Source organism: Staurois parvus, unplaced genomic scaffold, assembly GCF_062004578.1.
Source record: "Staurois parvus isolate SC_StPar_1 unplaced genomic scaffold, SC_StPar_1.0 ptg001162l, whole genome shotgun sequence".
Taxonomy (NCBI): domain Eukaryota; kingdom Metazoa; phylum Chordata; class Amphibia; order Anura; family Ranidae; genus Staurois; species Staurois parvus.
In genome coordinates this window covers 2915645-2930703 of record NW_028318958.1, presented here as the reverse complement: position 1 = coordinate 2930703, position 15059 = coordinate 2915645, and the positions used below count along the sequence as shown (strand labels likewise).

General features: G+C 41.0%; 1 protein-coding gene across 2 annotated transcripts in view; it reads left to right on the top strand.

The window, feature by feature from the left end:
• The first annotated feature begins 483 nt into the window (after window positions 1-483).
• MAP3K7CL (MAP3K7 C-terminal like) overlaps window positions 484-15059 on the top strand; it is a 59629-nt gene continuing 45053 nt past the window's right edge. The window contains exon 1 of one of the 2 annotated variants that reach the window (XM_089659551.1): window positions 484-826. The gene's annotated coding sequence lies outside the window, so the exon portion shown is untranslated. The remainder of the gene's footprint in view (window positions 827-15059) is intronic. The other variant, XM_089659549.1, reaches the window with a different exon arrangement.

Below are 15059 nucleotides of genomic sequence, written 5' to 3'. Positions count from 1 at the left end.
AACCTATCATTGTACCACGCTTGAATTCACTGAGCTCCTGAGAGCGACCCATTCTTCAACAAATGTTTGTAGAAGCAGTCTGCATGCCTAGGTGCTTGATTTTATCTTTTACATGTGGCCATGGAGGTGATTGAAACACCTGAATCCAATGATTTGGAGGGATGTCCCAATACTTTTGGCAATATAGTGTCTATTACCTCTTAATTGTCCCTATCTTTGGCCTCATAGTGAAAAGTTTTTTCAATAGCTAACTTAGCTGGCACTTGGCCCTTTTTTGATAACCTGCCTGCAATCTTTTGGCCATGTCACCTCTGGCTGACAGCAGCCCCAGACAGTTCTGCTGAGTACAAGTGACTATCTTTGCCAGCGAGCTGGAATAGGCTCAGGCACTGATTGGGTCATGCAGAAAACATTCTTGCCCAGTGAAGTAAGTCTGTTTGTATTTTAGGTTCACCGGGACTAGTGAATTAAAAGCCTTGAACTCCCGCGGTTTGTCACTTTGTTTTTTAAGGAGCTTGACAGACGGGTTTTTTTTTTTCTCCTCTCTGAAGCAATGACAACATACTAAACTCTACTGGAAGGATAGGGAAAGGGGGCTACGAGGAGAGGAAGGAGGGAGAGAAAGTCCTTTTTGGAAAAGCAGGGCCGTTGCAGGTAGTTGCATGCTGTGCTGACAGCTGTCCCGGCCATTCAGTTGCTGTCAGAGTGGCTATGCAGCAGGTGCAAGCTTTGCTGCCATTGATTTTTTTCTCCACAAAGACAAGAAGCGGCCAAGGAAGTGGCTGACCTGGGATTATTGGAGCACAGACACTCTCGGCTGAGTGAGGTAAGGCAACAGGTGTGGACGTTGGACTGCAGAGAGGATGAAGCTGTAACATCACTTAATCTGTGTTGTGATTCAGAATTTGCACATAAGCAGCTGGCACCCTTGCCGGCAGTTGTTGTATGGGTGTGACGGCTAAGTCCTTGCGTGGCCCCTGTCAGATCAGCAAACATATGGTTTTTATAGCTTGCCTAGAAGGAGGGAAAACATGAGGCCAGTCTAGACCCTTTTTCTCAGCTACTGGCAGGGGCGGACTGACAACTCAAGGGGCCCCCGGGCAATAGGGGATCATGGGGCCCCTGTGTCCTTTCCCACACTCAAAGCACACCCAAAAAAACCTATAAAAGGTGCCAGGGGCATTTCATGGGGCCCCCTACTGACCCCGGGCCCTCGGGCGGTGCCTCAGTGCTCAAATGGTCAGTCCGCCCCTGGCTACTGGTATTTGTGATTAGGGACGAGCAAAATTAATGGGGCAGAATTCATTTTGCTGCTGTCAGAAAAATGTTGTCAAATCACAAACTCTCAATTTTGCTTATTGAACTGCTTCGGTTTGCGATTGAAAACAAATTGCTGCTTCTTTTTTTTTTTTTTTTTTTGCGTGGGTATACTGGATAATTTACCTTATTTCAAATAATTTTCTTGTTTTTTTAACATTTTTTTAAAAGTAAATAAAGTTTCTATTTTAGTTCTTTTTTTTATTTTTTTGTGTATCTGATTGATATTTGGTTTTTGAACAGTAGAAAATAAAATTTTTATTGTCTTTTTTTGTTTTTTCTCTTTGTGTATTTGATTGCCATTTTGTTTTTGCACAGTAGAAAATACATTTTCTATTGCAGTTCTTTTGTTTTATTTCTTTTTGTGTATTTGATTGCCATTTGGTTTTTGAACAGTGGAAGGTAACATTGTTATTGTCGTTCTTTGTTTTTCCTTATTGCGTACTTGATTGTTGTTTTGTGTATTTGATTGCCATTTGGTTTTTGAACAGTGGAAGGTAACATTTCTATTGTAGTTCTCTTTTTTCTTCTATTTGTGGATTTGATTTTAATTTGCTTTTTGAACAGTAGAAGATTACATTTCCGTTCTTTATTTTTTTTTTTTCCTTTTTGTGTATTTCATTGTTATTTTTTTTGAGCAGTACAGGATACAATTTCTATTACATGTTCTTTGAATTTAGTTTTTTTCTATTTTGTGTTTTTGAACATTTGTATTTCCATTGCCCACTGTTCTGACCAATTGCTACACTGTTCGAATTTTGCCCAGTACCCTATGAACTAGCTGCAGTTCACATTTCAGTGGGTGGCTGTGTCAGCCCTGTCCCACCTGACACCCTTCAATTGCTAAATTGAAGGAGCTGGGTGGAAAATTGTCAGGCAAGCAATGGCTGCATCTGGTCAGATGCAGCCTCTGTTCAGGTATTCTGAAAGCCAGCTGCATTGGCTGTCAGAATACAGTAGCTGCAGTGGGAGATTCATCCATTCATGCTGTATAGCATGGGTGAAGGAATCTTTTTGAATTTTTACAGGCTGAACGAAACAAAAATGTGTGTATGGCTAGCCTTACAACTCTCCAAAGCACTTTGTCCTAATGGCAAAATGTTATAAAATTTTCAGCAAATTAAGTTTCAATTTTGCTGGTCCTTGTTTACTGCATGTTCAGGGGTAACATTAAACCGGAAATATTCGTGTGATTTTGCAGAATAGGTTACAGTGTTTTTTGCTATTTAAATGCATATAAAAGACTAGAAACACGATACATTGAGGTTTTGTAGGGAAACACTAATTGGATATATGGTAATTATTTAGAATTGCAGTAGGGTACATAGTAAAAAAAATACTGAGAAACATTGGACTAGACCAGGCTGGACATGCGCAGGAGATATTCCATACCATCAGACAAATGATGAACAAATAGATAAATAATAACATTTTAGGTGCATAATCTGTAGCTAATAATGGGAAGTGTCAATCAAAATGATTTTCTATCTTGTAGATAAGGCAATGTTGATTTAACAAAAATGATCAATTCTATCAATTGTTCAGAGTAAAGGACAATCACAATAGAAATGTTATCTTCTTTGGTTTAAAAAACAAGTTATTAAAAATGACTGATCATCTTTAAAAGTGTGAAATGGACGTAAACAGTAAATTTCAATCTTTCATTTGCTGCTGATCATTCCAAAGCTGCAAAGTCAGTGGGGTTAATTTACTGAAGAAGTTGAGGCTGTTCACTGAAACTGTGTTCACTTTTTTTTTCCAATACAGGAAAACTGCGTTCACTTTAACCACTAGTCTACTGGGCACTTATACCCCCTTCCTGCCTAGACCAATTTTCAGCTTTCAGTGCTGTCGCAATTTGAATGACAATTGTGCGGTCATGCAACACTGTACCCATATGAAATTTTTAGAATTTGTTTGACACAGATAGAGCTTTCTTTTGGTGGTATTTAATCACCTCTGGGCTTTTTATTTTGCTAAACAAACCTAAAACAACTGAAAATTTAGAAAAAAAAATAGTTTTTTCTTAGTTTTTGTTTTAAAATTTTGTAAATAAGTGATTTTTCTCCTTCACTGATATGCACTAATGAGGCTGCAGTGATGGGCACTGATAGGTGGCACTGATGGACACTGATGAGGAGGCACTGGTAGGTGGCACTGATGGGCATTGACTGGCATCACTGATGGGCACTGAAAGGCAGCACTCATATATGGCACTGATAGGCGGCACTGACTGGCACTGATAGGCGGCACTGACTGGCACTGATAGGCGGCACTGACTGGCACTGATAGGCGGCACTGATAGGCAGCACTGACGGGCACTGATAGGTGGCACTGATAGGAGGCACTGACTGGCACTGATAGGCGGCACTGACTGGCACTGATAGGCAGTACTGACTGGCACTGATAGGCTGCACTGACTGGCACTGATAGGCGGCACTGACTGGCACTGTTAGGTGGCACTGATAGGCAGCACTGACGGGCACTGATAGGCGGCACTGACTGGCACTGATTGGCAGCACTGATAGGTGGCACTGACTGGCATTGATAGGTGGCACTGAAAGGCAGCTCAGATGAGCACTGATATGTGACAATGATGTGCACTATTAGGCACTAATGTGTGGCATTGATGTGGCACTGATGGGCACTGGTAGGTGGCACTGATGAGCACTGACAGCTGGCATTGATGGACACTGACAGGTGGCATTGCTGGGGCTACACTGATCATCAGGGCACACTGATCATCAGTGCCTGGATGATCAGTGTACATGTCCCCTCTGAGGAATGCCAATTACCGGCTCTCCTCTCCTCTCGAGCTGTTAGCGTGACAGCTCGTGAGGAGAGAAATACCAATAACCGGCATTTCCCTATTTACATGAGATCAGCTGTGATTGGACACAGCTGATCACATGACCGAGCCGCAATCTTCGGCTCTTTCCGTTGATCGGTGATCCGCTGTGTCCGAGGGACACAGCGCACCACCGATCACCACACTGCGCAATCCCGGAGCCGCGCATGCGCGGTTAGAATGGGAGAACATCATATGACGTCCTCCCAGAACGAGAGAACCACCTTGTGCCCGTCATTGCCTCAAATGGCGGGTGGGAGATGGTTAAACAACCAATCATGTTCTACCAAAATTATGTTTTTTTTTCCCTTCACACCTGTTTGGATAATCAAATTTGACACAGATTCACCTTATTTACTAAGAAACACTTTGCAAAGTGAACAGCCTTTACTTTATTGGTAAATGAGCCCCAGTGAATCTTCAAATTAAAGTAGACCTTGTGGTCGATTTACTAAAACTGGAGAATGCAAAATCTGGTGAAGCTGTGCATGGTAGCCAATCAGCTTCTAACTTCAGTGTGTTAATTAGGCTTTGACAAAAAAAAAAACTGGGAGCTGATTGGTTTCTATGCAGAGCTACACCAGATTTTGCACTGTCCAGTTTTAGTAAATAAACCTCATTGTTCCGTATATGAGCGGCCTCAGGCAAGAATCCCAGGCGAGCTCTCTATGAATGTGATCTTATCCCTGCTATCATAGCTCATCACATGTGAACACACCTTGTATATCTGACAAACTATTACCCCTGATTCATATTTATGTGGCCGTGCGGGCCGCATTTTGCATGGGCATGAGAACCTGTTCATTTGAATGGACTCCTGTGCCCCGTGATACGCAGGGAAAAAGTCCCTGCACTTCTGAAAATGCAGCCCGCACAGGAACCTCGGTTCCCAGTACGGTTGCATTTTCCAGTGCGGGCGGCAATGCATTATAAGTAATGGCACCCGCCCACGGGTCCGCATTCCTCTGTGCGGGTGGTGCGGCTGCACAGATTTTCATGCGAATCCCCAGCGGCACCACCTACACAGATATGAACCTAGCCTTAGGGCCCATTCATACTTCTTTACAAGGGTTAACATGCCACACATTAATGTACATTAAGGCAGCATATTCATTAATAATGGCCTACCAACTTACCACCACAAATGAAAAAATGTGCATGGCCCTTTTTTTTTAACAATACAGCGCACCACAACGCACAATAAATGCATGGTAGTGCATTGTACTTGGGCTCTGGGTGCTTGAGCTTCACAATGAATGGCACTGCAATGGCCCGCACATAGAGCAGATGCTTTGCCAAGTCTTGTGGCAATGTGAGTTGATGCGTTCCTTCAGCCTTTGTAGCCATAATGTGCAGTTGTGGCTGAGCATTTCCTGTCTGATTTGCAACTAAGGATGACAAATGGTAGTTGCTTATAACCATATGTCCACTTTAAATGACAAGTTCAGCCTTAGATAAATAAAACCCTAGCCCCCATGTCACATACCAGGTGCATGAGCCCAATGTGGCGAGGAAGGCTTTTCTTACACCTCTGGCTTGGGGCCCATGGTAGAGTGGACAGATGGCACAAGAGTGTGGAGTGGCACAAATACCCGATGGTTTTCGCTAGCAGCAGAGATGGGCAGGGTGTTTGGGACAGAACAGGAGAAGGCAAACAGCAGACCATGACAGGTTAACTGGCTGGGCAGCAGCAGATGACCAGTTGGACAGCAAGCCAGAATAAATATGTACTGACTGGGAGCAGACAAGTGATGAGCAGGCATGACTGGTCAGCAGACAAGTGTGAGCAGAAACTGGCTGGTTAGTAGGCAGGAACTGTCTGGCAGCTGGCAAGTACAGTTGCAAGAAAAAGTATGTGAACCCCTTGAGATTACGTGGAGTTTTGCATGAATTGGGCATAAAATGTGCTCTGAACATCATCTAAGTCACAACAATAGAAGAACACAGTCTGCTGAACATAATACTACACAAACATTAGATGTTGCCATGGTTTAATTGCACATAACATCCTCTGCTGAAATAAGACCCCATAAAAGTCTATAAGAAATGACTCCACTGGTGCTGATGACACCATTTGCAAATATATGTGGAAGCCGCACTGCCTCATCAAAGCTCCTCTGTAAAGTGCGTTCGTGCGGCCCGAAATACTGCCTTGGATATGCGTCGGGTGGAGCCTCGGCATGTGACGTCACCGCGTTCTGGAGTGATGGTTGCCATATTTTTGGTTTGAAACTATTTCAATTCAATGCTGGTTATTTTAAATTCTTGATGTACGTGGATCCTGTAAAAAATCTGCTAAAACTTTAATGAAGTACTGCACTATGAGTTGCTTTTGTTCTTCATTCTTTATTTGAATATCGGATGGGAGTTTCTTCAAATTTTGGAGGTCTTTAAAGCGGACGAACCATCCTATATCTGGGAGAGGATTTTTATTGAAGAGTACCTGCTATACTGATTCCTTATCACACTGCGCCTATTGACCGGTGTTATACGTTCAAAGTGTCTGGTAAGGGGCTCATTTTTTCAGGTGTATGGTGATGGCTCATCAGATCAGAATCTTCTCTTGCAATTTGTTTCATTCATTTGAGGACTTATATAGACTTTTATTTCTGACATTTGTATGCTTTTTAGTTAGCACTTCATTTTTTTCTTTTTACATTTTCAATATCGTCTTTTATGTGCAAGCTGCTTTTTTGTTTTTACTGTATTTCTGATTTTAGAGTGTGGTTACATCTAAGTGCAGGTATTGTGTTTTATACTGCCTTGGATAAGCCCAAATGATAACTTTGGGTGACAGCTATGTACAAATAGAAAAGCTTAACTTTCCTGAAGAAAATTGTATTGCAGATCAATTCATTGCTAACCATATGTTTGAAGGTCTAGACTCCCGGTGACATGATTTCTGTTGAAGGGGATTATCTGACATTCTGAACTATGATTTCCCCTTCAACAAAAACCACATGACCAAATGCCACTACACACTGTTGTATTTAGATGTCAACTAGTGGTCATTGGTTGCTAGAACACAGGTGGCCATTGCCGCCTAGCATCCTTGGTTGCTAGGACGCAGGTGATTTTTGCTGTCCAGTGTTCTTGCTTGCTAGGATGTAGATAGGTATTCAGAGCCAACATCAAAATGTCAAGAAGGCATAGGCACCGCTGACTACACATTGTTGGATATGTACATGCCAGAAGGTGTCCAATAGGCACTGTACGCTTGCTGGTACATATGTAATCATTAGTGTAAACATTTCCATGCATACAGCATTAAGTATGGCCCAAAATACAGTCTCAGACATGTCCTTTTTTTCCTGAATGCAGCAGTACATTATGCCACCCAGTGTGGCTGTATGAATGGGCACATACATGTACATACTGCTGCGTACAGATGTGCACAGAATAAGATGCACTGCACATCTTTACACAGCATTTTTGCCCCTGTGAATGAGGCCTTATAGAGGTAACTAAGCGCACTGCTAAATTTCAGATCTACACAGCTGTCTCTTACTCCAATTAACATTTAGGTATTCACAACATTTGTAAATGTGTAGCACAGTACTCGATTCTGGAAATCACAGAGAGGTGAAGAACAAAGAGAATGGGGACAGGAGACACACATTTTGTGCCTGCTGACACTTTATCAACACCGCCCTGTTCATTGGTAGTTGTACATTTTAAAACTTCAAGTTTCAGTGTTTCAGTCTACAGACTTTTAATTGTTCTTTTTTAGATTCAAGGCATGTGTTAACTAAAATGAGCTTAATGCACATTCAGGGGCGGACTGACAACTCATGGGGCCCACGGGCAATAGGAGATCATGGGGCCCCTGTGTCCTTGCCCAAACTCAAAAAAGCCTATGAAAAAGGTACCAGGGGCATCTCATGGGGCCCCCTACTGACCCCGGGCCCTCAGGCAGTGCCCGAGTTTCCAAATGGTCAGTCCGCCCCTGTGCACATTCAAATAGTAAAATTTTCTGAAGGAGCAGTAAAAGCACTTTAAAATAAGTACTCACTGGCCTCTGTAGCTCTAGGCATTTGGAAGAATTAATCTTCAGCCCTGGTTCACACTGATGTGGTGCAGAATTCGCAGCGTTTTCTGTGCGAATTCTGCACCACATCAGAATCGCACCCTGTTCATTTGAACCGCTGTGAGTGTGTATGTTAAGCTGCCACCCCAAAAAGCGGTCCGCAAAATGTGGTGCGATGTACATAATCGGATTGCATAGGTGTGAATACCCATGCGATCCTATTCTACTGCAGACACAAAAAAGGGTCTTGCACCTTTTTGGTGCAGGTGCAGTGCGATTAGAGCCATACAAAATGTATGGCTCCAATCGCACCGCACAGAAACCGCATGTGATTTGCACAGGAATGCGGTGTGATATACCGCATCGCATATGTGTGAACCCAGGCTAAAACTTTACAACAGGGGAGCTGAAATCACAGCTCCCTTACTCTTTTGTTAGAAACTCACTGAAGCAACTGTTGTGATCTTTCAGGATGAATTACTATACAGTTTCTGCAGTTACAGTGGTCAGTAAGGGCACTAGTAGAATTGTGTCCTTGCAATGGACATTCAATTACAGGCGTACCTTGATTTATGAACGCCTTGGTTAACGTAATTTTCGGTTTACGAATGAAAATCCATTGAAAATAATGCCTCGGTTTACAAATTTTTTTCGCAATATGGACAGATTAATTGGTTTTCAATGCCTTTACAATTTTTTTTAGCATGTTCCTGTACAGTACTATGCCTTTAAAGTGCACTTTATAAAGAACTTTGAACAGATGAGACTTTTTTTTTAAGTTTTTCTGACCTCCAGAATGGATTAATTGGTTTTCAATGCATTTACAAAAATGTTTCGCAATAAGAATCGATTCATTGGTTTACAATGCATTTACAAAGTAATTTTTAATCATGTCCCTGTACAGTATTTATGCCTTTAAAGTGCACATTATAAAGAGTTTTGAACAGATAAAATACTTTTTTAAACTTTTTTCTGATCTCCGGAAGGGATTAATTGGTTTACAATGCATTTACAAATAAGTTTTTAATCATGTCCCTGTACAGTATTTATGCCTTTAAAGTGCACATTATAAAGAGTTTTGAACATATAAAATACTTTTTTTTTTACTTTTTTCTCACTTTCGGAATGGATTGTTTTTCAATGCATCCCTATGGGGAACCGCTTTTCAGTTTACAAATCTTTCTCAATACAAAAAGTCCCGCAGAATGCAAACCGAGGTACGCCTGTATGCTCATAACAGAAAATCATTAAGAAATTTGCAAAACTGATACAATATGTAAACATATCTTTAAAAAATAATCTGCCTGACTTTACAATGTAAAAGTCAAAACTGTGTAACAAATTTTAAGCAATGCTAGGATTATACAAGACCTAGGGAATCCTGGAATGGAGTAGAAAAACAAGTCTTGCAGCATGCGCAGAGCACCATAGCAAATGGTGGTCATGATCAGTTTGCGCTTAACAGTGGGAGCTTTAAGAGGGCTTAAACCTAAGCCTCGTCGCTGTCCACCTATGCCATGGCACTTGCACTATTAGAAAATACTCCTAATTACTGTGCCAGTTACACAGACACACATAAACCTCAGGACAAAGATCCTTAAAAAAAAAATAAAACTTTCAATTACACATGCTTTTTTGTTGAAATGTGGGCAAACACAGAGGTTAGGACGAGAGGCAGAACAGATACAGCCTCTTCATTCCTGGGCGAACAGTGGCTGAAGACTTTGGGGGACTGTCAGAGGGTCACAAACACTTTGAACTGAGAGCCGCAGCCAGCCACTACATTTTCATGGACATTTTTCCCCATCCCCAGACTTTTATTGACAGAAGCAATCAGGGTGTTTTTAAAAACTGAAAACTGTCCGTGATGGACTTTTGGCAACCCTTCCTCCCCTGTTCACATCACCTTTTCTGCATGCCTCCACGTAACTCGCTGCCACACCAATGCTTGCCTCTTCGATGACCGACTCTGTGCACTGACACACCCTTGTGTATTAAGTAGACATACCTTTGCTAGTCACCATTTAAGGGGCTACCAGATCACTTTAAATAGACCTGTAGGCATGTGTTACTGTAATCTGGTAAATACAAATATACTGTAGGAGGAAAAGGCTGGATATTTCATTGATACAAGATCTTCATTCTGATATGAAGGAAGTGTAATTGTAAGTAGGGGCTGTGCGCCGGCAAGGTGGACAGCAAATAAATTGGGTAATATTTCTTGTGAAAATAATAGATGATGCCTTTATAAGTGTTGTCTTGTTGGGACTGTAGATAAATAAGTATATACAAAATCAGTTGCTGTTTTAATCAAGATGGACTGTTGCTCCTTTTTGATTGCCAGTAAACCTAAATTACAAGAAGATGTTTTATTGATTTATAATATTACTTTCCTTTTAAGTGCCTTTAGAACTTCCTGTAAATTATATCTGTATAAAGCATAGTTTAGTTATATAGTCTAAACAACGCAGATGGTTTGGAGTAACATTTATTGGCTAACTTAAAGCAGAAATAAACTTTCTTAATCAACATGAACTATATTTAATCCTTATGCTGCTATCCTTAGTAAATACAATCTCCGGCCACTTTATTAGGTACACCTGCTCAATTGCTTGGTAACACAAATTGCTAATAAGCCAATCACATGGCAGCAGCTCAATGCACTTAGGCATGTAGACGTGGTGAAGACAACTTGCTGAAGTTCAAACTGAGCATCAGAATGGGGAAGAAAGAGGATTTAATTGACTCTGAACGTGGCATGGCTGTTGGTGCCAGACAGGCTGGTCTGAGTATTTCAAAAACTGCTGATCTACTGGGATTTCCTGCACAACCATCCCTAGGGTTTACAGAGGATGGTCCGAAACAGAGAAAATATCCAGTGAGCGGCAGTTGTGTGGACAAAAATGCCTTGTTGATGTCAGAGGTCAGAGGAGAATGGGCAGACTGGTTGCTGCGACATTCAGATGGTAGGATCAGAATTTGATGTAAACAACATGAAAGCATGGATCCATCCTGCTTTGTATCAATGGTTCAGGCTGGTGGTGGTGTAATGGTGTGGGGGACATTTTCTTGGTACTAGCAAGGTGTACCCAATAAAGTGGCTGGTGAGTGTAAATTGGAAGGTATATTATATTTACTTGTTTTTTTTTTACATTTCTTCAGTTGCTTCCTGGTTTCATACATCCAATGAGTTTTCACAGGCATTTTTTTTTCTTTCATCTGGAGAAGGGGCTTTATCAGCTAAGCACATGCTCTTGCCTGCATGCATGAACCAATGACAGATGGATTCCAGGAAGTAAATGCTACTTGAATTATCTGCCCTTACTCAAGATGGCTGCTGATCGAAATGCTAGGGGTGTTTTTCAAATTGATTTCTCAACAAAATAAACCATGGAGACAAAGTTTGCTTTGAACATTAACAATGAATTAAATAGTGTTTCCAGTTTATGATGCTCAGATACAGTTTACTGCAGCTTTAGGGTAGGTTAAGTTAGCCAACAAATGAAAAGCATTAAAGTTCAGAGCGCTCGTGGTGAATGTCCAGAATAAAAAACAGTAATGTTCATAACCAACAGACAATATAAAACCGTTTAATGGAGCAATAAAAGCAAGAATCACCATAAGGATGTATCCATGAATGGATGTCATACAAGGATCAGTGCAAACCATAGAATGAAGGAATGAAGGTAGCGGCTTACTGTGTTGTAGGCATGGCAATGGAGAGCCTGGATGGTGAGCTCAATAGGTGGAAGGTGAAAGAACCACAATTGATGGTATACAGGTGACCAAGACCAGCAGTCTGAGAGAGACCCCACAGGAGTGATGAGAGGAGCAGGATGGACCTCCTCAGTTGCCGGAGATTATGCACTGGTAGTGATGTTCCGGCACACCTGAAGTGACCTCAGTGGAACACAAGGAAGCCAGGAAGAACCATCAAAAATCCTCAGTAAGAAGGAGACCAATCTCAACAAGTCCCAATTACCATGATGACACCTTTTGCATGATATAGTGCTTGTCACAGTCAATTGGTAACCGGAATAAAGAGGAATATATAATGAACTAGTAAATTGGGGCGGGCCCCAGGGAAGGAGGGACCGGATATTTAAAGTCACAAGTACCTAATTAATAACAATGTAAGCTGGTACCACAAGTCTCATACAAGATACCTATTGTTATAATATGAAATAAACCAAAAAAGACAATAAAAAGAGTTATATCTCTATAAAGCACCAGTGTATACCACTATTAAAAATAATAATGAAAATAATAATCATAATCATGGTCAAATCTAAGTTACATAATAAATATATAATAACAATGCAAATACTTATATTAAAAAGGGGGACGAGGAAAAAAAAAGTAAAAGAGGGGAGGGGGAAAAGCAGAATAGATTATAATGGATACACTCCGCAAGGCTAACTGTTGTGTTACAATATACAGTGTATCTCAGGGTCCTCATTTAATCCATCAGGTGTCATAGTACCTAATCTGAAAATCCAGAAGGTTTCTCTCCTATAAAGGAGGGAATATCTTTCATTCTGGGTTAATGATCTATCATTGATACATTTTTATTGCCAGGGCTTCCATATTCTTGAAGCTTTTATTATGATGTTGAAGAAAATGATGAGGAACACTATATTGATCGATATAATCTGTGATGAGTTGGTGATGTTCACCGATCCGTTTACACAATGTGCGTTTGGTACGATCAACATATAACAGTTTGCATGGACAACGTAAGACATAAATCATGTATTCAGAGAAACAGGTGATGAATCGCCTAATTTTAAATTGGTTACCTTTGTTATCCTCAAAACTAGATTGTCCATGTGGTATGGACTGACAGGTTAGACATCCCTTCTTACGACATTGGAAGATGCCTACCCTGTTGTCAAAAAAGCAAATGATATCTGAAAACGTGGCTGATTTTTTGTGAGATCTTAATTTGCTGGGGGCTAAAATGTTTTTTAATGTGCGTGCACGTTTGAAAGTGACCATAGGGTTGGATGGTAATAAAGGGCCTAATTTGGGATCTAGTTTGAAGATATGCCAGTGTTTTCAGAAAATACCTGAAATGCCTCTAAACTTCTTATTAAAGCCAGTGATAAATCTAACAGAATTATTGATAGATGATTTGACTTTTTTTATGAGGAATTGATAAATGCTTGGCTTGTGCTTCTAATATTAATTCATCTGGATATCCTTTTTCAGAGAATTTTTTTTATCAAGGTGTCTCTGTGTGTAAAGTAATCATCTAGTCTTGAGCAATTGCACCTAAGACAATGGAACTGAGCATCGGGAATGTTGTCTCGCCAGGCAGGCTGATGGCAGCTAGTGTAGTGCAGGTAGGAATTACCTGCTGTAGGTTTACAATAGTTGCTAGTTATTATCTTATTATCATCATCATCACCAAAAACGCTAATTTATCTGGGCCACAGACAGAGGTGAAAGTAGGCCCTGAGGAATTGTGATTGCAATGGGATACAAAGGAGAAATCATCTGGAGAGCCACACCATATGATGATAATGTCATCAATATACCTAGCGTAAAAGGTAAGGTTTTTGGCAAAAGGGTTGTTATTCCAGACATACAACTCTTCCCAGTAACCCATAGTAATATTTGCATAAACAGGAGCAAAATTAGTACCCATAGCAGTGCCGTTAATTTGCAGATAAAAATCATCAACAAACAAGAAATAATTGTGTTCCAAGCAAAATCTCATGCTATCAACTAGGAACTGAGATTGCTTGGTACTCATAAGAGGATCCTTGGACAGAAAAGTACATAACGCTGACAATCCAACCCAATGAGGTATGGATGTATATAGTGACACTACATCCAGTGACGCCCAATAGTAATCTTTCTCCCAGGAGTACGGTTCAAGTAATTAGATAACATGTCCTGAGTCACGGATATAAGAGGGTAATAGGATCAAGATAGGTTGAAGAAAATGATCAATATATTGAGACAATCCACTGAGAAGACTGTTGGTGCTGGCCACTATGGGTCGGCCTGGAGGACTGACCAAACATTTATGTACCTTTTGGAGGTGGTAGAAGTATGGAGTACTACACTCAAAGGGCAATAAAAATTGTTTTTCCTTTTTGTCAAGTACACGATCTTTAAAGGCCTGTTCCACTAGATGTTTAAGGGCCTGTTGGTAAACAGAGAATAGGTCACCTATTAATTTTTTATGTGTTGATAAGTTAGCCAACAAATGGTATCACTTTAAATCCAAACTTTCTGCATTAATTAAAGGCTAATATGGTACAATACTACAGTTTAAACCCAACACATGTCCACATGCAGCCCGCCAACACTAAATGTGTGGCTCACTGTGCTCCAAACTTGTAATTAGGTCTGGAGTACAACAAGCTGGATGCTGAGCGACAAAGGCTCCAGCAACACATAGTGCTGGAACCACAGCTATTGGTGACAACTGGGGCTCAGCACTAAGCCAGGAGCTGAACCAATCAACTCCTGGGCTTCTGCTCTTGCTACAAAGCACTCCAAAGAAGCACCCTGTAAACAGAATACTGTAAACACATTGCACAATAATGGAAGTCAGGGCTGTAGGATGGGAGCCCAATCCTGGCTGTCACTGTAATCCATGATGGTGTGGTGCATTATGTTTGAAAAAAAGGGTCCTATGCAATTTTAGGCATGTGGGTGTGCATTGGTGGGGTGCTTTAACACACCATGCTGAGGTTAATGGTCCCTAAAAATTAAGGGTAACCTTTTCAAAGCAGCACATCACAACACAAGCCATGTTTGTTCTGTGTTTGTTCATGTGATTTGTGTTATGGGTTTGTTGATTGCTAAACAAAAATGTAAATAGGTCTTAAAGTGGTTCTAAATGCTCAAGGT